Here is a 22,421-nt window from a genome sequence, read left to right as displayed (position 1 = left end):
TTCTACCAACAGTGTAGGTTTTTTTTCCTCCCTATCCTCCCAACGCTTTTTAGCTTTAATTTTTTTTTTATAATAATCATTTTGATGGGGGTAAAATGATATCCCATTGTGGTTTCTGTTTGCATTTCTGTGATGATTAGTGGTGTTGATCATTTTTTTTTTCATATATCTGTTGGCCATTTGTATGTCTTCTTTTGAAAAGTGTCTGCACTTCTGCTTCTGAGTCAGAGCCATGGTGGTGACAGATTCAAGCCCTGTCCCCCATGGTGTTCTTTGATGCCAGTTTTGGCAGTCAGGAAGTTGGCCACATGAAGATCCAGCTCTTTGTAGACATTGCCGGCAGTCCTGCAGCACAGAATTCAGAAAAGATAGGATTCCAATAGGATACAAAGGAAGCACCTTCCACAGGATCATAAAAGAGTTCATGATTCAGGGTAGAGATTTTGTCAATGGAGATGTTACTGTAGTCACCAGTATAGTATTTACCAGGGCCCATTTGCAGATGAAAATTTTAAAATCAGACACTCAGCTCCAGGTCTGCTTTCCATGGTGAACAGTGGTCCCAGTACAAATGGCTGTCAGTTCTTTATCACCTGCTCTAAGCACAATTGTCTCAACTGGAAGCATGTAGTGTTTAGAAAAATCACTGATGGACTTCTAGTGATGAGAAAGATTGAGAATATTCCCACAGGCCCCAATAATAAGCCCAAGGTACATATGATGATCTCATAGTGTGGGGAGATGTAGTCCAGACCAAGAGTGATTCAGGCATTCCCTTCCTCTTGGTGATGTTTTTGAGTAAGATAATCTGGACTGGCCCCTGTATTTGCTTCCCTGCCTGCTGCTACCCCATTTGATCTGGATTCTGGAAGTATCAGAGATTCAGAATCCAAAATTGTGTTTAGGCTTTCAACGTAAATGAGGTTTTTTGTATGTTTAAAAACAAGAAAGAAAGAAAAATGTCTATTTAGATGTTTTGCCCATTTTTAATTGGATTATTTGGTTGCTTCCTATTGAGTTGTTTACATATTTTGTTATAAGTCTCTTCTCAGATGCATAGTTTGCAAATATTTTCACCCAGTGTATAGATTGTCTCTTCACTCCATTGATTATTTCCTTTGCTATGCAGTAGCTTCTAGTTTTATATCTCATTTGTCTATTTTTACTCTTTTTGCCTGTGCCTTTGAGTTCTTATTAAAAAAAATCCTTGCCCAATCCAATTTTATGAAGCATTTCCCTGTATTTTCCTTTACTAATTTTATAGTTTGGGACTTACATATAAGTCTTTGATATATTTTGGGTTGATTTTTGTATACAGTGAGAGACAGGTGTCTTGTTTCCTCCTTCTGCATGTGGATATCCAGTTTTCCCAGCACTATTTATTAAAGAGACTGTCCTTTTCCCCATGTGTGTTCATGGTACCTTTGTTGAAAATCAGTTGGCTATACATGTATGGATTTATTTCTGGGTTTTCTATTCTGTTTCATCGGTCTATGTGTCTGTTTTTATGCCTATACCATGTTGTTTTGGTTACAATAGATTTGTAGAGTATTTTGAAGTCAGGTAGTATGATGCCTCTCACCAGCTTTGTTCTTTTTACTCAAGATTACTTTGCCTATCCAGCGTCTTTTGCATTTGAATGCCTCATTATGATCTTTGATCCCTTGCTCTTATAATATTTTCTAAATCAATCACAACAGTTTTTAATATCATTGGCTTCCTTAACTAGCCTGCAGAAACAAAGCTACAGTTTCTAAATTATTAAGTGCTTTAATTGATATCCTTGCATGGTTCCTAGACTTGGTCAGACTTTTGGCCTTTACCATTACCCTCATGTCATCCACAAACCTGGGCCACCAACTTCTCACCTGTTCTTCAAATCCTAAGAGCTACTAGGAAATTAACAAAATTGTGTGACAATTATCTACCACTTTCTTCCTTCAACTTTAGATCTTCTAATTTTTTTTTTTTTTTTTTTTTTTTTTGAGACAGAGTTTCGCTCTTGTTACCCAGGCTGGAGTGCAATGGCGCGATCTCGGCTCATGGCAACCTCCGCCTCCTGGGTTCAGGCAATTCTCCTGCCTCAGCCTCCCGAGTAGCTGGGATTACAGGCACGTGCCACTATGCCCAGCTATTTTTTTGTATTTTTAGTAGAGACGGGGTTTCACTATGTTGACCGGGATGGTCTCGATCTCTCGACCTCATGATCCACCCACCTCGGCCTCCCAAAGTGCTGGGATTACAGGCTTGAGCCACCGCGCCCGGCTAATTTTTTTTTTTTTTACAATCCTTTTATTTATATCTTATTTTCTTCCAACCATTTTCTGCTTACTCTTTCCACAAATCTCAAACAGCCTTAATTCTACCACATATACATAGTAACCACAGTTAACCTTAGGGGGTATATGCTGTTAATATGTAGAAAGAGGATATCTCACTACTGAAATTTTCTAAATGAGTTTAGCCTCAAGTGCACATATTCTTTGTAACTTAATTTTCTCATTTGATAATATAACTTGATAATTTCCAATGCCATGAAATATTATTGAAGACAGTAATTTTTGAATGTTATAATAGATTTCATGTCACAATAATGTTGCAATGAGAATACACCCATTTCTGATTCTTTTTTAGCATAAATTTTCAGTAATGAAATAATAATAGAAACAAGAGAAATATGTATTTTTAAGACTTACTAGGCCAGATGCAGTGGCTCTCACCTATAATCCAATCACTTTGAGAGGCTGACATGGGAGGATCACAAGTTCAGGAGTTTGAGACCAGCCTGACCAACATGGTGAAACCCTGACTCTACTAAAAATACAAAAATTAGCTGGGCATGGTGGCGCATGCCTGTAATCTCAGCTACTCAGGGGGCTGAGGCAGGAGAATCACTTGAACCCAGGAGGCAGAGGTTGCAGTGAGCTGAGATTGTGTCATTGCATTGCACTCAAGCCTGGGCAACAGAGCAACACTCTGTCTCAAAAAAAAAAAAAAAAAAAAAAAAAAAAGAAGCACTTACTGATCCATATTGTGAAATTTGCACTCTTGCCAGCAATATAAAAAGCATACTTATTAAAGAGAAAATGTAGTACTATAATTTGTATTTTAATTTTCCTAAAGAACAAAAAACAACAATAATTACAATAATATAGATTCATTTTGTATTTCTTTGGATGAAAATATTTTTAATATTAGTTGGTTATTTGTCTTTCTATTTTACTTTTCTTTCTTTTCAACCTTTGTTTCTTCACCTGCAATTGCATTATATGTCCATAATTTATCTTGGGGGACTTAAGTATAAGATAAGATAGTTAATCTATTTAATATATATTTAGTATTAATGGTAATAATATTTAGCCTATCATATACAGAATAAATTTTTCTCCAAGTTTATTTTTTAAAGTTGAGTTTTTATTTTTTTAATATATACTTTTTTAATGTGAGCATAGCTTTTAATTTTTATATTATGGTTTGAATCTTTCCTTTATACCTATGTATGTGTCTGAAATTAATACTTACAAATTGAAATACAAAGCATACTTGTATTTTTATTATTTTTTATTTTTTGTAAGCAAAGGTTTTCTTTTTTTCTTTTTTTGCTTAATTTTCTTTTTTGTTTGTTTATGTGAATGTATTGAGTACCTAAGAAATTTTGATACATGTGTATAATGTATAGTGATCAAGTCAGGGTATATAAGACATCTATTGCCTAAGTACAATACATTTTTTGTTGAGTAGAGTCACCCTACTCTGCTATCAAGCATTTAATCTATTCCTTTTCTCCTACTGTATGTTTGTATCTTTTATCCCATTCTCTTCATTCTCTCCCCTTCTCCCCCACTCACCCTTCCCAGTCTCTATTATGTGTCTTTACACTCTACCTCCATGTGATCAAATTTTTTAACTTCCACATATAAATGAGAACTTGCAGTATTTGTCTTTTTAATTTTTACAATCACTTACACAATTCTAAGCACCATTGACCAGGTGAACTAGGTTATTTCTCCACTAACTTAAAATGTGACAGTTGCATTAACTAACTTTGGTAAATAGTTTATGATGATTTTTTTTTCTGTTGTATGGATTTCCCCACCAATCTCATGCCATTAGCAGACTATGGAAATTATTGTGGTTTCTACATACTTTTAATATCTTGAAGGACCAGTCTCTACTCAGTAATTTCTTCAATCTTTGACAAAACTTACACATGTATTTCTTCACTGAAACATTTAGAATTATTTTGAAAAGTTAAAAAAATTCTTTATATTTTTATTCTAATTTAGAAAAAAAGATCCAGATATACACTAAAGGGTCATCTTCTTTAGAAAATAGCATCTTTAAGGCCAGGCACAGTGGCTCACACCTGTAAATCTAGCACTTTGGGAGGCTGAGACAGGTGGGATCACTTGAGGTCAGGAGTTTGAGACTAGCCTGGCCAACATGGTAAAACCCAGTCTCTACCAAAGATACAAAAATTATCAGGGCATGGTGGCATGTATGTGTAATCCCAGCTACTCAGGAAGCTGAGGCAGGAAAATCACTTGAACATGAGAGGCAGAGGTTGCAGTGAGCTGAGATCTCACCACTGTACTCCAGGCTGGATGACAAAGTAAGACTTCATCTCAAAAAAAAAAAAAAAAAAAAAAAAAGGTTGGGGGGATGAAGGAAAGTAAAATAGTGTCTTTTCATTATTTCTTGTATAATTGTATGTCACTCCAAGTTTTATGGTTTCTTCCATATAGGTTCTATTAGATTTAACAGTAAATATTTATTTTGTTTGTATCTTGAAAACTGTATCAAGGATCTTCAAAAAGTTTTCTCGGATTCCTGAGCAAGATGGCTGAATAGCAACAGCTCCAGTCTGCAGCTCCTAACAAGACCAACACAGAAAGTGGGTGATATCTGCATTTCCAACTGAGGTACCCAGTTCATCTCATTGGGACTGGTTAGATAGTGGGTGCAGCCCATGGAGGGTGAGCAGAAGCAGGGTGGGGCATCACCTCACCCAGGAAGTGTGAGGGGTCGGGGAACTCCGTCCCCTAGTCAAGGGAAGTCCTGAGAGACCCTGCCATGAGGTACGGTGCTATACTGCCCAGATACTATGCTTTTCCCATAGTCTTTGCAACCCACAGACCAGGAGATTCCCTCAAGTACCTATACCAATGTGCTGTATTCTAGAGACCCATCTCACATGCAAAGACACACATAGGCTCAAAATAAAGGACTGGAGAAAGATTTACCAAGAAAATGAAAAGTCAAAGAAAAAAAAAAAAAGCAGGGGTTGCAATCCTAATCTCTGATAAAACAGACTTTAAACCAACAAAGATCAAAAAAGGCAAAGAAGGGCATTACATAATGGTAAAGGGATCAATGCAACAAGAAGAGCTGACTATCCTAAATGCATATGCACTAAACACAGGAGCACCCAGATTCATAAATCAAGTTCTTAGAGACCTACAAAGAGACTGAGACTCCCACACAATAATAGTGGGAGACTTTAACACCCCAACTGTCAATATTAGAGAGATCAACGGGACAGAAAATTAACCAGGATATCCAGGACTTGAACTTAGCTCTTGACCAAATGGACCTAAGAGACATCTACAGAACTCCCCACCCCAAATCAACAGAGTATACATTCTTCTCAGCACCACATCTCACTTATTCTAAAATTGACCACATAATAGAAAATAAAACACTCCTCAGCAAATGCAAAAGAACAGAAATCATAACAAACAGTCTCTCAGACCACAGTGCAATCAAATTAGAACTCAGGAATAAGAAACTCACTCAAAACGGCACAACTACATGGAAACTGAACAATCTGCTCCTGAATGACTAATGGGTAAATAACAAAATTAAGTTAGAAGAAAATAAGTTCTTTGAAACCTATGAGAACAAAGACACAACATACTGGAATCTCTGGGGCACAGCTAAAGCAGTGTTTAGAGGGAAATATATAGCACTAAATGCTAGCAGGAGAAAGCAGGACAGATCTAAAATTGACACCTTATCATCACAATCAAAAGAACTAGAGAAGCTAGAGGAATTAAATTCAAAAGCTAGAAGAAGACAAGAAATAGCTACAATCAGAGCAGAACTGAAGGAGACAGAGATACAAAAAACCCTTCAAAAATCAATGAATCCTGGATCTGGTTTTTTGAAAAGATTAAAATAATAGATAGACTGCTAGCCAGACTAATAAATAAGAAAATAGAGAAGAATCAAATAGACACAATAAAAAATGATAAAGGGGATAACACCACTGATACCACAGAAATACAAAGTACCATCAAAGGATACTATAAACACTTCTACACAAATAAACAAAAAAATCTAGAAGAAATGGATAAATTCCTGGATATATACACCCTCCCAGACTAAACCAGGAAGAAGTTGAATCCCTCAAGAGACCCAACGATGATAGACTGGATAGGGAAAATGTGGTACATATACACCATGGAATATTACACAGCCATCAAAAACAATGAGTTCACGTCCTTTGTAGGGACATGGATGAACCTGGAAACCATCATTTTCAGCAAACTGACACAAGAGCAGAAAATCAAACACCGCATATTCTCACTCATAGGCGGGTGTTGAACAATGAGAACACATGGACACAGGGAGGGGAGCACTACACACTGGGGTCCGTTGGGGGGAAATGGGGGAGGGACGGGGGGGTGGGGATGTGGGAAGAGATAGCATGGGGAGAAATGACAGATGCAGGCGAGGGGATGGAAGGCAGAAAACCACACTGCCATGTGTGTACCTATGCAACAATCTTGCATGTTCTTCACATGTACCCCAAAACCTAAAATGCAATAAAAAATATATATAAAATAAAAAAAATAGAGTACAGTTAAAAAAAAAACTTCAGCCATTTTATATATTGAATGTGTAAGATGATGATTTAAGATATCTTTTTTTTAAAAAAAGAGACCAATAACAAGTTCTGAAATTGAGGCAGTAATTAAGAGCCTACCAACCAAAAAAAAAAAGCCCAGGACCAGAGGGATTCACAGCTGAATTCTACCACAGGTACAAAGAGGAGATGGTAACATTACTTCTGAAACTATTCCAAACAATATAAAAATAAGGGCTCTTCCCTAAATCATTTTATGAAGCCAGCCTTACCCTGACTCCAAAACCTGACAGAGACACAACAGAAAAAGAAAATTTCAGGCCACTATTCCTGATGAACATTGATGTGAAAATCCTCAATAAAATATTGAGGAAACCAAATCCAGCAGCACATTAAAAATTTATCCACCATGATCAAATCAGCTTCACGCCTGCCATGCAAGGCTGGTTCAACATACACAAATCAATAAATACAATCCATCACATAAACATAACCAATGACAAAAACCACATGATCATCTTAATAGATGCAGAAAAGGCCTTCTATAAAATTCAGCAGCTCTTCATGCTAAAAACTTTCAATAAACAAGGTATTGATGAAACATATCTCAAATAATAAGAGCTATTTATGACAAACCCATAGTCAATATCAGACTGAATGGGCAAAAGCTCAAAGTAGTCCCTTTGAAAACTGGCACTAGACAAGGATGACCTCTCTTAACACTCCTATTCAACATAGTATTGGAGCTTCTGGACAGGGCAATCAGGCAAGAGAAAGAAATAAAAGATATTCAAATAGGAAGAGAGGAAGTCAAATTGTCTCTATTAGCAGATGACATGATTGTATATTTAGAGAACCCCATCATCTCAGCCCAGTATCTCCTTAAGCTGATAAGCAACTTAAGCAAAGTCTCAGGATACAAAATCAATGTGCAAAAATCACAAACATTTCTATACACCAATAACAGACAAACAGACAGACAAATTATGAGTGAACTCCCATTCACAATTGCTACAAAGAGAATAAAATACCTAGGAATACAACTTACAAGGGATGTGAAGGACCTCTTCAAGGAGAACTACAAACCACTACTCAAGGAAATAAGAGAGAACACAAACAAATGGAAAAACATTACATATTCATGGATAGGAAGAATCAATACCATAAAAATGGCTATACTGCCCAAAGTAATTTATAGATTCAATGCTATCCCCATCAAGCTACCACTGACTTTCTTCACAGAATTAGAAAAGCTACTCTAGATGTCATATGGAACAAAAAAGAGCCTGTATAGCCAAGACAATCCTAAGCAAAAGGAACCAAACAGAAGGTATCATGCTACCTGACTTCAAACTATACTACAAGGCTACAGTAACCAAAACAGCATGGTATTGGTACCAAAACAGCTATATAAGCCAATGGAACAGAACAGATCCCTCAGTAATAACACTATACATCTACAACAGACACTTTTTAGCAGAAGACTTTTATGAGGCCAACAAACATATGAAAAAAAGCTCCTTATCACTGGTCATTAGAGAAATGCAAATCAAAACCACAATGAGATACCACCTCATGCCAGTTAGAATAGTAATCATTAAAAAGTCAGGAAACAACAGATGCTGGAGAGGATGTAAAGAAATAGGAACGCTTTTACAAAGTTGATGGGAGTGTAAATTAGTTTAGCCCTTGTGGAAGACAGTGTGGCAATTCCTCAAGGATCTAGAGCTAGAAATACCATTTGACCCAGCAATCCTATTACTAGGCATATACTCAAAGTATTATAAATCATTCTAATATAAAGACACATGCACATGTATGTTTATTACAGCACTATTCACAGTAGCAAAGACTAGGAACCAGCCCAAATGTCCATCAATGTTAGACCAGATTTTTAAAATGTGGCACATCCATAAAATACTATGCAGCCAAAAAAAAAATATTGAGTTCATGTCCTTTGCAGGGACATGGATGAACCTGGAAACCATCATTCTCAGCAAATTAACACAGGAACAGAAAACCAAACACTGCATGTTCTCACTCATAAGTAGGAGTGGAACAATGAGAACATATGGGCACAGGGATGGAACCAACACACAAGCCTGTCAGGGCTTGGGGGGAAAGGAGAGGGATATCATTAGGAGAACTACCTAATGTAAATGATGGGTTGATGGATGCAGTAAACCACCATGTCACACGTATACCTATGTAAAAAACCTGCAGGTTCTGCACATGTATTCCAGAACTTAAAGTATAATCATTAAAAAAAAAAAAAAAAGAAAATATGAAAAAAAGGTTTTCTCAAATTTCTCCTTTAAATGCTTTTATGAGTGGAGATTAGATTTTCAGTTTTACCAATTGCCTTTTGGGTTTCTATCAAAATCATATGTGATTAATTATTTTAATAATTACCTCATATTAAACTCTCATGGTGAACTTTCCAGGCATGCCTGAAGTAAATTTTGTCTTTTTATAATAAAACATACCTTACTATCAATTTTTTTCAATTAGGTTCATTGAGGTATAATTTATATACATAAAATTTATCCTTTTTAGTGGTACAGCTCTGTGATTTTTAACAAATACATGCATCCATACAATCACTACCAAAATCAAAATATGAAACTTGTTTATTACACCCGATAGTTTCCTGTTACATTTTGGATTCAATCATCTTTATCCAGTTCCAACCTCTGGCAACTATTGACTCTACCTTTACCAATAGTTTTGCATTTTTCAAAATAACATATAAATGGAACCATATGATATATAGCTTTTTCAGTCTGGTATTTTTCACTTAGCATAATGTATTTGAGATTCAACTTTGTTGTTTCATGGCAATTTCCAAATGCTATTCATTGTATAGATTTACAACAATTTGTTTATCCATTAAAAAGTTGATGGACATTTGAATTACTTCTTGATTTTTACACTATAAATAAAGCAACCATAATTACTTCTGTACAGATTTGTTTGAAGTTATGCTTTTATCTCTCTTGGATAAATGCTTATAAATGGGATTGCTGATTCATATAAGTAAATGTTTAACTTTATAAGAGATTGCCAAAATTCTAAGTAGCTGTAATATTTTACATTTTCCACCACAGTGGATGAAAATTCCAGTTGCTTCATATCCTTACTAGCACTTTGTAATGTCAGATTTTTTTTTCTTTTAAAATATATTTATTCATTTGAATATATCTGTAAGCATATCTTACTTTACTTTTTGAGAGGGAGTCTTGCTTTGTCACCCAGGCTAGATTCCAGTGGAGTGATCTCGGCTCACTGCAACCTTCACCTTCTGGGTTCAAGCTATTCTCCTGCATCAGTCTCCTGAGTAGCTGGGATTACGGGCATGTGCCACCATGCCTGACTAATTTTTGTATTCTTAGTAGAGATGGGGTTTCACCATATTGGCTAAGCTGGTCTTGAACTCCTGGTCTCAGGTGATCAGGCCGCCTCAGCCCCCCAAAGTGCTGGGATTACGGGTGTGAGCCACCACACCCAGCCCTCATTTTATTTTTTAAGTTTTATTGAGATTTAATTTACATAGCATTCAATTCTTCCATTTAAGTGTATAATTCAAAGTTTTTCAGTATATTCACAGATATGTGCAACCACCAACATGCAGTCAATTTTAGAACATTTTCACTACCTCAAAAAGAAACCCCCTAACCCTTTATCTAAGGATTGCCTATCTCCCCACTGCCTACCCCCAGCCTTAAGCAAATAAATCTACTTTCTATCTTTCTATTGCTATAGGTTTCTCTGTTCTAGACTTTCACTTGAGTGAAATAACATATTGCATAGTCTTTTGTGACTGCCTTCTTCCACCTAGAATAATGTTTTTGAGATTTATCCATGTTTTAACATGCATTAATGCTTCATTCGTTTTTATAGCCAAATAATACTCCACTGTATGGATTCCACATTTTTTAATCCATTTTCCACTGGCAGACATTTGTGTTGTTTCCCCTTTTTGGCTGTTATGAATAATACTTCTATAAACATTCATGTACATTTTTATGGACATATGTTTTTATTTCTCTTAGGCTAAAATTTGTTTTAATAAACAATGTTTAGGTTCATAGCAAAATTGAGCATAAAGCACAGAGATTTCCCACATACCATCTGCCCCCACACATGCACAGCTTCCTTACCATCACATCTCACAGGTAAGTAGTATATTTGTTATAATTGATGAACTTACATTGATACATTGTTATCATGCAAAGTCCATAGTTTACATTAGGGTTCACACTTGGTATTGTACAATCTATGGATTTGGATAAATTCACAATACGTGTATCTACAACTATAGTATGATATAGAACAGTTTCACTGTCCTAAAAATCCTCTGTGTTCCATCTATTAATCACCAGCCTTCTAACCCCTCGGCAACCACTGTTCTTTCTATGGTCCCCATGGTTTCACCTTTCCAGAATGTTATGTAGTTGGAATCATCTCTGAATGTCTTCTTTCACTTAGTAATATAAAGTTACTGTTTCTCCATGTTGTTTCATGCAGTCATCTATATTTATCTTCATATTTTCTATTTGGTGCTTGTTATTTCCTTCTCTAGTTTTGTGTTTCCATCTGGTATCATTTTTCCATCAGCACTTATAATTTCCTTTAACACTTTTCACAGTTTACGCCTCCTTGTGAGAAAATCAGTTTTCATTAACCCGAAAACATCCTCATTTCTCCTTCATTTTTGAAAGATATTATCACTGGATACAAGATGCCGTTTCACAGATTGTTGTTCTAGTGTTGTTGTTCTTCTAGTGTTCAGGTTTTTTACTTTGCGGCACACAAGATTTTGAGAGCAAGTTCAGAGTAAGAATAGGCAAGAAGTTTACTGCAAAGCAAAACTGCACTTGGATAGCTGGGTCAGAGCGGGCTCCTTGAGAATGAAACAGTGCTACTGGCACTGGAGAAACTCACTTTATGGGAGTCTTACATGATTATTCATGAAGGGGAAGGAATGGGCATTGTTGTTAGACATGTCCTGGGTGGTCTCCTGGGCCCACATGTACAGTCACCATATATGCTGGCACATACATTGCATATCTCGTTAGCATTTTAAATTTCCACTGATGAGTGTGTTTTTTTTATTATTATAATGATTAAAGTTCACCTTAAGGACATGATTCTTTGCTACTACATATGCTTGGCCTTTGGGACTTTGCCTTCAACAGTTCCTCCTTTGACCAAGAAGTTGCTAACTGCAGGTGGCCACAGATATCTTTCCTGGCCCCTTTCGGGAACATCATGTGTTAATGACTGGGGTCATTGTGCTAACCTGTTTGGTTTCATTTGTATTACTCTTAACCACCTGCAAATAATCATGCCCATTCCTTCACTGCCTGCCTGCCTTACTTTTACTTGAAGAATGTCATAGGTGTCATATTTTCACTGTCCTCTACTATATCTGTTGAGAATTCAGATGTTCTTTTAATTTTTTTCTTTATATAATGAATCATTTTTCTCTAGATGTATTTCAGATCTTCTATCTTTGTATTTCAACATTATGAGTACAATATTTTCTTTGCATCTTTATTGAGCTTGTAAAATCTGTTAAGCTGACCTATGAGTACAGAAGTAAAGATCTGTAAGGTATTTTTTTTTTTTTTTTAAGTTTTGGTCATGCTTTCTTCAAATAGTTTATCTGTCCTTTCTCTCTCTCTCTCTCTCTCTCTCTCTCTCTCTCTCTCTTTTTTCCTTCTGGGACTACAAAAACATCTATTAGGTTATTTAATAATATCCCAAAAGTCACTGAGGCTCTGATCATTACCCTCTTTTATTCTTCAGACAGATAATTTCTAATGATATATTTTCAAGTTCATTGGCTTTTTATTTTGCTCTAATCTGCTGTTAAGATCATCCAGTAAATTCTACATTTTAGTTATGCAATTCTAAAATTCCCATTGGGTTTATTTTTATGATTTTATGCTTTGCTGATATCTGTTTAGCTATCATGACCATCATTTCCTTAAAATTCTAGAACATATGTTAGCCATTTTAATCTATTCATTTACTAATCCCAATATCTTTGACATTTTGTGGTTGATATTAGAGGTATTTTTTTCCTTTTATTTTATATATATATATATATATATATATATATATATATATATATATATATTACAGTGGACATAGTAGGTGATGCATTGTACAAAACATGGACTGGCCTATGTTCTACTAACAGTTGTCTTGTCTGGACTTGAACTTTTAAGTCTGCCTCTCCTGGTGGTTACCAGACGAAATTACCATTCAGTTTGTCTTCAAGACTTGTTTTGTGCGGGATATTCTTGGAAGCTTCTCTGCACATATGTCCTTTGATAGTTACAATTTGAGCAGGATTCACACATTAATTTTGGGGCTCACCCCTCTGCATTTCTCTTTGTTTCAGGATTTTTAACCTTATTTTTCCAGCCATTGTGCCATCATTAAACTCTCCCTCTAAAATGTCAAGACAGTGAGAGTGAGATTTTATGCTACCACATGCGATATGGATCAGAAAGTGCCCTTTGGCAAAATGGTGTAAAGACTCAAAACTCACTAAGTGCAATTCCTGTCTTTCAGTAGTTGACTTCTCTTCCATTTCTGCCTGTTTTTAGTTGCTGTCAACTGTATTCAAATCACTAGATTTGAATGCAGATGTTTTTATATTTTGGTAGGTTTTATTATTTTTTATTTTTCCAGATTTTAAAATTTTTGTTTTTTGGAGAGTTAGTATGACTAAAGTGCTATACCATTAATGGAAGCTGGGATTCTTGTACATAGTTTTAAATTTCCTTTTTTATGATTATATTTCTAAAAAAATTAATTTGCATATTTTTCACATCTGAAGCTTTTTTGTTTTTTCTTTTTTCATTTTTGAGACAAGGTCTTGCTCTATTGCCTAGGCTGGAGTACAGTGGTGCAATCACAGCTCAATGCAGACTCAGACTCCTGGGCTCCAGTGATCCTCCCACCTGTCTCCTGAGTAGCTGGGTCTATAAGCACACACTACCAAAGCCAGCTAATTTTTTGTATCTTTTTTTTTGTAGAGACGGGGTTTTGCCATGTTGTCCAGGCTGGTCTCAAATTCCTAGGCTCAAGTGATTTGCCCACCTTGGCTTCCCAAAGTGCTGGATTACAGGCATGAGGCACCACGCCTGGCTATAGCTCTTTTTTATGGTCACTTGGGCTTTATTCATATTGTAATACTTTTTTAATTTAAATCCTTTAGATATGTATTGTTTTCAATATTAATATTTAGATTCCTTCTGGATCTAAATATATATCTGATGCTTGTTTTATTCATGGTGCTTTGTTTCCTTGTGTGATTTATCCCATTGATTGTAAGCTTAAAATGTTTGGAAGTTGTGGGACATTTTTGAAACCTAGGAAGAAAAGTAGAACCATTTTTCCTTTTGCACACCTATAGAAGTTTATTCCTCTGTTATTGAACTTACGGCATTTCACTGTATAGGTGTTTACGTATCTCTTTCATTTGGAATTAAGGTTGCCTGCACAGAAAACTCCAAATTATCGTAGCTTAAACAAGATTGGATCTTATTTTTCACCACATAAAAGCACTTTAGAGAAAGATAGTTAAGGTCTATTATGTTACTCCACTTCATCATAATATGAGTTCATTTTTTATTGTTGTACAATCATGTCTGTGACTTCCTCTGCATTGCCTGAGATACTTGCTTCAGCTGTAGCCATCACACATGCATTCCAGCAAGTAGAGAGGAAGAAGGAAACAAGAGGGTAAGTCCCCTCTATTTACATTCTTGTTGTGATAGCCCTCCAGGCACTTATGTACCACTGCCCAAAACTTATTTACATGGGCACACCTGCTTCAAAGGGGCTCAGAAATGCAATTTTAATTTGGGAGGACAAGATGCCCAGCTAAAAATTGGGAATTTGTTATTAAAGAAGATGGGCATAATCGATACTAGGAGGAAATTAATATTCCCTCCTACCTTGCCTCAGCTATACTGTAATTGTATTGACTGAAATAATATCTTAATTATCATTTTATACCCCCATAGAAGGTAGTTGTCAATGTCTTTCATGTAATATGTACTCCATAATTTTTTGTTGAATAGACAGCGGAAGTTTTTTTTTGCAGCTTTTAAAGTCACAAAGTTTTGTCCTTTCCAGTATTTTGTGTGACTCAGCTTACATTAGTTAGTTATGAGATATAATTATGTTATTAATGTAGTATTTTTAGGGCTGTATGTTGATGATAGGGGATTCAAGTAGTTTGAGTCAAAATTTTCTAAATGACTGTATGAGTTATCTACTCAAGCTATAAGAATGTACTTAGATATTTATTTAAATAGATTTAATTTTGTTATTTTGTTATGTTATACATTCCTCTATTTTATGTGTATATTTATGTGTATATGTATATATATACATATATATACATATATATGTATATATATACATACATATATACATGTATATATATACATATATACCACATACATACATATATGTGTATATATACATATATACACACACATACATATACACATAAAATAGAATATGTATAAAATAACAAAATATATGTATGTATGTGTATATACGTATATACACATACATACATATATATGTATATATACATATATACACACACATACATATACACATAAAATAGAAGAATATGTATAAAATAACAAAATGACAAAATTAAATCTAAGTAAATATGTGTGTGTGTATGTGTGCGTGTGTATACACATACATACATAAAATAGAAGAATATTTGTGTTGCAATTGCAAGCATGTTCACATGTATTTCTGGTACTAATTTTTTTTCTGTTACTAATTTACCACTCAAGATAATGCTATGAATTTTATGAGTAATATTGAATAGAAAATAAAGAACAGAGACTGTAGCTGTCTTCTCCAAGGTAAAACATCAGCAGGAAATATTAAATAGGAATATAGAAAGAATCAGTTTTAGAGTTCATCACCAAGTTTCAGAAGGTTACGATTACAGCTTGTTAATAGCATCTAAAACACAGGTATTTTTGGTTCCTCACACAGGTTTAAGCAGCTATATGCTTGGCTCTCATTCATCTAATTGTGAAATTCCTTTATCACCTTAATTATTCCCTTTTGATTATCTTTTGCTGAGATCCTGAAATTCTCTCTACTTCTCCCAGTACCTTATGACCACTCACAGATGAGACACAACAGACCGTGATGCTAAGCAGATCTCTGTAGTTCATGTATTTTCCTGAAGCTATTAATGTATCAAAATGTAATAGTCTCTGGTCTGCAATTATCTTTAGCAGTCTACTCTCTGCTGGTGGTAGAGGTTGATCACAGGCTAAAACTTATAAATTAATCTTTCCTATATGAGAAATCTAAATCTCTGAGATTAAATACAAGTGTCTTTAAAATATACTCTGATACTGCTAATTAAGAAGCATTCTTTCTAGCCAGGTACAGTGGCTCACTCCTGTAATCCCAGCACTGTGTGAGGCTGAGGCATTCCCAACACTTTTGGAGGCTGAATACTCCTGACACTTGAGGTCAGGAGTTTGAGACTAGCCTGGCCAACATGGCGAAACCCCATCTCTACTAAAAATATAAAACATTAGCCAGGTGTGGTGGTTTGTGCCTGTAATTTCAGTTACTTGGGAGGCTGAGGCAGGAGAATCCCTTGAACCTAGGAGGCAGATGTTGCAGTGAGCCAAGATCACGCCACTGCACTCCAGCCTGGGAAAGAAACATTCTTTCTTATTCAATATATAGCAATGAGAAAGAAAATCTAAAATAAAAAGAAAAGGAAAAAACACAATACATAAGGTAATCATCTTTATGGACTAAAAATAGCATGAAAATATGCAAAGTGAACAACAGGGCTAAACAGGCTCAACTGATAGTCTCCAGGTCCAAATGAAGGGAGAGGCAGCTGAGAGATCACTTCCCATGTTAAATAGGCCAAAAGCCCTTCAGCCAGGATGTGAGTCCGGATCCAGGCTCACTGCCACAGACCAAAGACTTGGGAAGTTTATCCCTACTTACGGGTGGAGGTTGAATTAAGTTACTTCTGAACACTGCCTAGTGATGAACACAGAGATAAATTTATAATTAGTAGCTTAGCCAAAATGCCTACTGAATTGATCATTGGATCAGCAGTACTCCATGGATACTCCTCAGTATAGGAGTATACTGCCTCAGAAGAAGGCAACTCTAAGACCATTGGGCAGGAAGAGAGTAGAGACAGATGGTAAGAAATGAAAGAGAGTTACTAATCAAGACTAGACTAAAAACTCAGACTTAAGATGAAAATATCTAACACTGAGAAAGGCAGATTAAATAATCAGCAATCAAAAGATGATTTTGTTCCAGTGAAACCTTAAAAAGGAGAGCCAAAGACTTTAAGTATGTTTACTATCCTCATAGAAAATTGATATAAGAAAAAGTAGAAAAATAAGAGAAATTATGGAAAAATCAAATGTTAAACAATAACAAGGATATATGAAATTATTTAATTAGATAATTCAGAAAGTAAATCTCTCTTTTTCTCTCAATATATTCTCTGTGTGTTTACATGTGTGTATTTAATTATTAAAATTACACAAAAACAAAAAAACTCAGCTGGGCTCAGTGGCTCATGCCTATAATTCCAGCACTTTGGGAGGCCGAAGCCAGTGGATCACCTGAGGTGGGGAGTTCCAGACCAGCCTGACCAACATGGAGAAGTCTCCGTCCCTACTAAAAATACAAAAATTGGCCAGGCATGGTAGCGCATGCCTGTAATCCCAGCTACTGGGAGGCTGAGGCAGGAGAATCACTTAAACCCAGGAGGTGGAGGTTTCGGTGAGCAGAGATCACACCATTGCCTTCCAGCCTGGGCAACACGAGCAAAACTCCATCTCAAAATAATAATAATAATAATAATAATAATAATAATAATAATAAAGAAACTCAAAAAATGAAGTAAGCCCTAGAATGAGTATATTAATACAAAAATAAATTCATGAGTTGAAAGTTTACAATGATGAATACAACACAGAGTATAGCTATATTACCTGGACTACAGTACAAATATCTAAAAGATGAAAGTGGATAAATAAATCAGATGAAAATAATGCTGATTAAGTGGGTCTAATTTTTTCTATTATGAGTTCCTGAGGAAAAAGATATTTAGACAGTTGAAGAAGTATATCATTAAAAATAAATCCTAAATTCCAAGCACATTTTAAATATAAATCCATGTGGAAAAACTTAAATATATTGAAGGGGGAAAAAAAAGCAAAAATGGTACCAGAGAGAGAAGCAGGTTATCCATGAAGGAAAAGCAAGCACTCGCACCACCAACTTTATATTTAGAACAATGGCTAAGTAATAATAGATGATGACATAATACTGTCAAAATGTTAATGGAAAATAACCTTCCACCTGAAATTAATTCAAGTGTGGGGCTTAAGATATATTTTCACACCAATCAGGACTAAGTTTACTAGCAACAGACCCTTACTGGAAGACATATAAAAGCAAAAATTTAAATACTAGATAGTGAATAATACTAAATAAATACATTGAACATAAAGTTAGGGAAATAACAATGAGAATAAAATTAATTTTAAAATATATTTGTTTAATTATTGACATTTAAAGATAACTAGATTTCGTGTGTGTGAGTATATTTATGCTCTTGCTTAATAATGAAAGGAAAATTCTAAGGACTAGAAAATGATAAAATCAAATAAGGGTGGGAGTGTGGGAGTGTGGAGGAAGTGTTTTAGAATGAGTTATTAAGATTGTCTAAAATTTTGCCTTTTTTGGGAGGAAAGTAGAGATACAAAATCAATTCTTTCTTAGAGAATTCTAAAAGTAAGGATGCACATTAAAATTTTAGGGTAAAATTTTAAATAAAATTATCTTAAAATTTGAAATAATTACAGCATTCAAATTTTAACTGAAAATATAATAAATGCAAAAAAATTATCCATTCAACAGAAGGTAGAGTATAAGCATGATAAACAAAACAAGTAAACAATGAACAGAATAAAGATAAGAACAATTACAGATATCAGTAATTATAGTATAAACAAATAGATTAAGCTCACCTACTAAAAGACAGAATTTCAAATTGAATGTACGTAGATATAAATACATATGCAAAGAAAGAGAAATGCCTAAAACAAGTTGATATGGATAAATTTAAAATGTTAGCAATAGAAAGCTGATAAAGCATTTTAATTTCACATAAAATAAAACGAGGCAGAAAAGCAGTAATAATCAAGGGAAATATACAATGAAATAAATAATCAACTAAGAACATAGAAAAATTAAAGTATATGAAGAATATAGATTTTACATACATGAAGCAAAAATTGAGACATTATGAAAAGCAATTTATAAAACTCAGTAAGCAATTCAACGCAATGCACTCAAAGACTATAATGTCAAACAGGAAAAATTCTCAGGGTTTGAATAACACAGTTAAAAAGATAGGTTTGATGGGGTTGGGTGGGGAGGTGGGGAGAGATAGCATGGGGAGAAACGTCAGATATAGGTTAAGGGGAGTAAGGCAGCAAATCACACTGCCATGTGTATACGTTTGTAACAATCTTGCATGTTCTTCACAAGTACCCCAAAACATAAAATGCAATTTAAAAAAACAAAACAAACAAAAAAAAAAAAAAACAATAAAATGTATGATCCCAGTTGTGAATAAAATTACACCAAAATAAAAAAAAGACATGTATCATCATTAAAAATATTTATTAAATGCCTACTTGTGAGCTATGAAAAAAAAAAAAAAAAAAGAAATGTCCAAGTAAAGTAAACATGTTACTTTCAAGGACATGGTAAATATTTAAAATTTGACTTTGTTTAAAATAATTTTAAACAACAAAAATCCACAAACTTTCCTTTCAACACAAAAATTTTATTAAACATGAACAATAAAGTGTGTGAGAGAGACAGTGAAACTGGAAATGCACTATTGAAATAATGTATTTGTTTAAAAAAAGAAATGAAAATGGAAGTTACAAAATGTGTTAACCAAGAACCCTTGTCAGAACTAAATTTTGAATTGTTTGTGATACATCTAAATACATATTTAAGATAAAATTACAGCAACAAATTATCTTATTAAAAGTGAGGAGAGATTGAACATGAATAAATTAAATGTTAGGCTCAAAAGAAGGCTAGGGAAAAAATAAGTGGGTAAGCCTTAAGAATACAGAATTAATTAATCCCAGCACTTTGGGAGGCCGAGGCGGGTGGATCACGAGGTCGAGAGATCAAGACCATCCTGATCAACAGAGTGAAACCCCATCTCTACTAAAAATACAAAAAACTAGCTGGGCATGGTGGTGCGTGCCTGTAATCCCAGCTTCTTAGGAGGCTGAGGCAGGAGAATTGCCTGAGCCCAGGAGGCGGAGGTTGCGGTGAGCCGAGATCGCGCCATTGCACTCCAGCCTGGGTAACGAGAGCGAAACTCCGTCTCAAAAAAAAAAAAAAAAAGAATACAGAATTAATAAGATACTAGAGATAAGAACAGAATTGTAAAAAGTGGAAAACAGAGATAAAACTGAAATGTTCAATTATTCAACAGGCCTAATAAAATAGATAAACCTCAATCAGGGATGATTAAGAAACCAGAGAAAAGGCAAAAATAAATATTTGGATAAAGAAAGGTTTTGTAATTTAAGATATAGTAGAGATTTTACACATAACAAAACATTCATTTCATAAAATTAAAAAATAGACAAAATTTTACAAAATTTTTATTGTGGATATTAACAAACAGAAAAAAAAAAATAAACCTTAATAAACTAACATCACAGATATTTAGTGAGTAAATTATCATTTTCCCCAGACTTGCCCTTCAAAGTAGCAGGCCCAAACTTTTGCACGAACCAGTCTTACTACATTTCCAAGGCATTTTTTTTTTTTTTTTTTTTTTTTTTTTTTTTTGAGATAGAGTCTCACTCTGTTGCCCAGGCAGGAGTGCAGTGACACAATCTCAACCCACTGCAACCTCTACCTCCCAGGTTGAAGCGATTCTCCTGCCTCAGCTTTTCCAGTAGCTGGGACTACAGGTGTCTACCATGACACCTGGCTAATTTTTTGTATTTTTTAGTAGAGAAAGGGTTTCACCATGTTAGCCAGGATGGTCTCAATCTCCTGACCTCATGGTCTGCCTGCCTCAGCCTGGTAAAGTGATGGGATTACAGGTGTAAGCCACCGCGCCCAGCTACATTTTTAAGTTTTAGCATAGCTTACCTTAACACAAATTACCACAGAATAAAAATAATAGCTCTATCCATAAGGCTAATCTAACCTTGACAAAAAAAGAGTCAAGGAATGTACAAGAAAAGTACAAACAAATCTTGTGAACATAACTGCAAAAGGCCCAAATGAAAGTATCTCTAAAACTAGTTCCACAAACCGGTGCAGTGGTTCATGCCTGTAATCCCAGCACTTCAGGAGGCTGAGGCAGGCGGAATGCTTGAGGTCAGGAGTTCAATACCAGCCTGGCCAACATGGTGAAACTCCGTCTCTACTAAAAGTAAAAAAATTAGCTGGGCGAGGTGACACATGCCTGTAGTCCTAGCTACTGAGGAGGTTCGCCTCCGGTGCTTGATTAGAAATGTTTATTTAGGGACATGAACATATAGGTTCTGAAGGGAAGAAAAATGCATAAGAAAATCTTCTATAGTGGTTGCCTTTGCCTATTGCCTCTCCCATTCCTTTGTTCAATTAATTAACTGTCAGCCAGAAAATACGTATGAAACACTGGGCAGAAAAGATCTGAACATTCTGTCTCAACCTGATTCAATTATGCGTCATGATTGATAAAAAGGCAATTCCAATAAAACTCTGTTTATTAATAAAAGTTTATATTTTTTAACAAGAAAGCACAAATAAGACAATAAAATGTCTGTCCCCATTGACATAAAAGACATTTTGTTTAAACTTCTAAAATTCAAAAAATTATAAAATGAAAAATGAATGCTTTATATTCCTGCACTTCCTACCCACTAATCTTTCCCCTAATAGTTAATCCTATAAAGCATTTGTTTTTAAGAAGTATATTCCAGCATATCTATGTATCTAAGAACATATTTTTCTAAATTCCACAAACATACTATACATAATTCTGCATCTTTCTCTTTCACTTAATAATATATTTGTATACTTTTTCATATTAGCTCAAATGGATGTTCTTTACTACCATTAATGACTATGTGATATCCCATGAAGTGGATGCATTTAAATATTCTGTTCAATCTCATCTTACTTACTTTGTGTCTTTAAGGAATTTTCATGTTTTATAATGCACTGAAGTCTCTTCTTGTTTGCAACCCAATAATAACATAGGTATTTATTTTTAGACTATTTCTAGCATTTTAAATTATTTAGGATGTTAGAGGAAAGCTGCTACCTATATTACAGTTTACCGTCTTCAACTGGAACCAAAATGAAATCTTAAGCCACATGGCTAACGAAGTTTTATTCTATTCTGCTCTAGTTAGACTACATATGTAAATCTGGATACTATATTAAGATGACAAACAATGAA

General features: G+C 34.8%; 1 pseudogene; it reads left to right on the top strand.

Annotated features, from left to right (window-relative positions):
• Positions 1-232: 232 nt before the first annotated feature.
• On the top strand, positions 233-747 carry LOC120361873 (peptidyl-prolyl cis-trans isomerase H pseudogene; annotated as a pseudogene).
• The last annotated feature ends 21,674 nt before the right edge of the window (positions 748-22,421 follow it).

This window comes from Saimiri boliviensis, chromosome X (assembly GCF_048565385.1).
Source record: "Saimiri boliviensis isolate mSaiBol1 chromosome X, mSaiBol1.pri, whole genome shotgun sequence".
NCBI lineage: Eukaryota > Metazoa > Chordata > Mammalia > Primates > Cebidae > Saimiri > Saimiri boliviensis.
The sequence above is the reverse complement of the archived record's forward strand: the minus strand, read 5'-3'. Positions and strand labels throughout refer to the sequence as shown.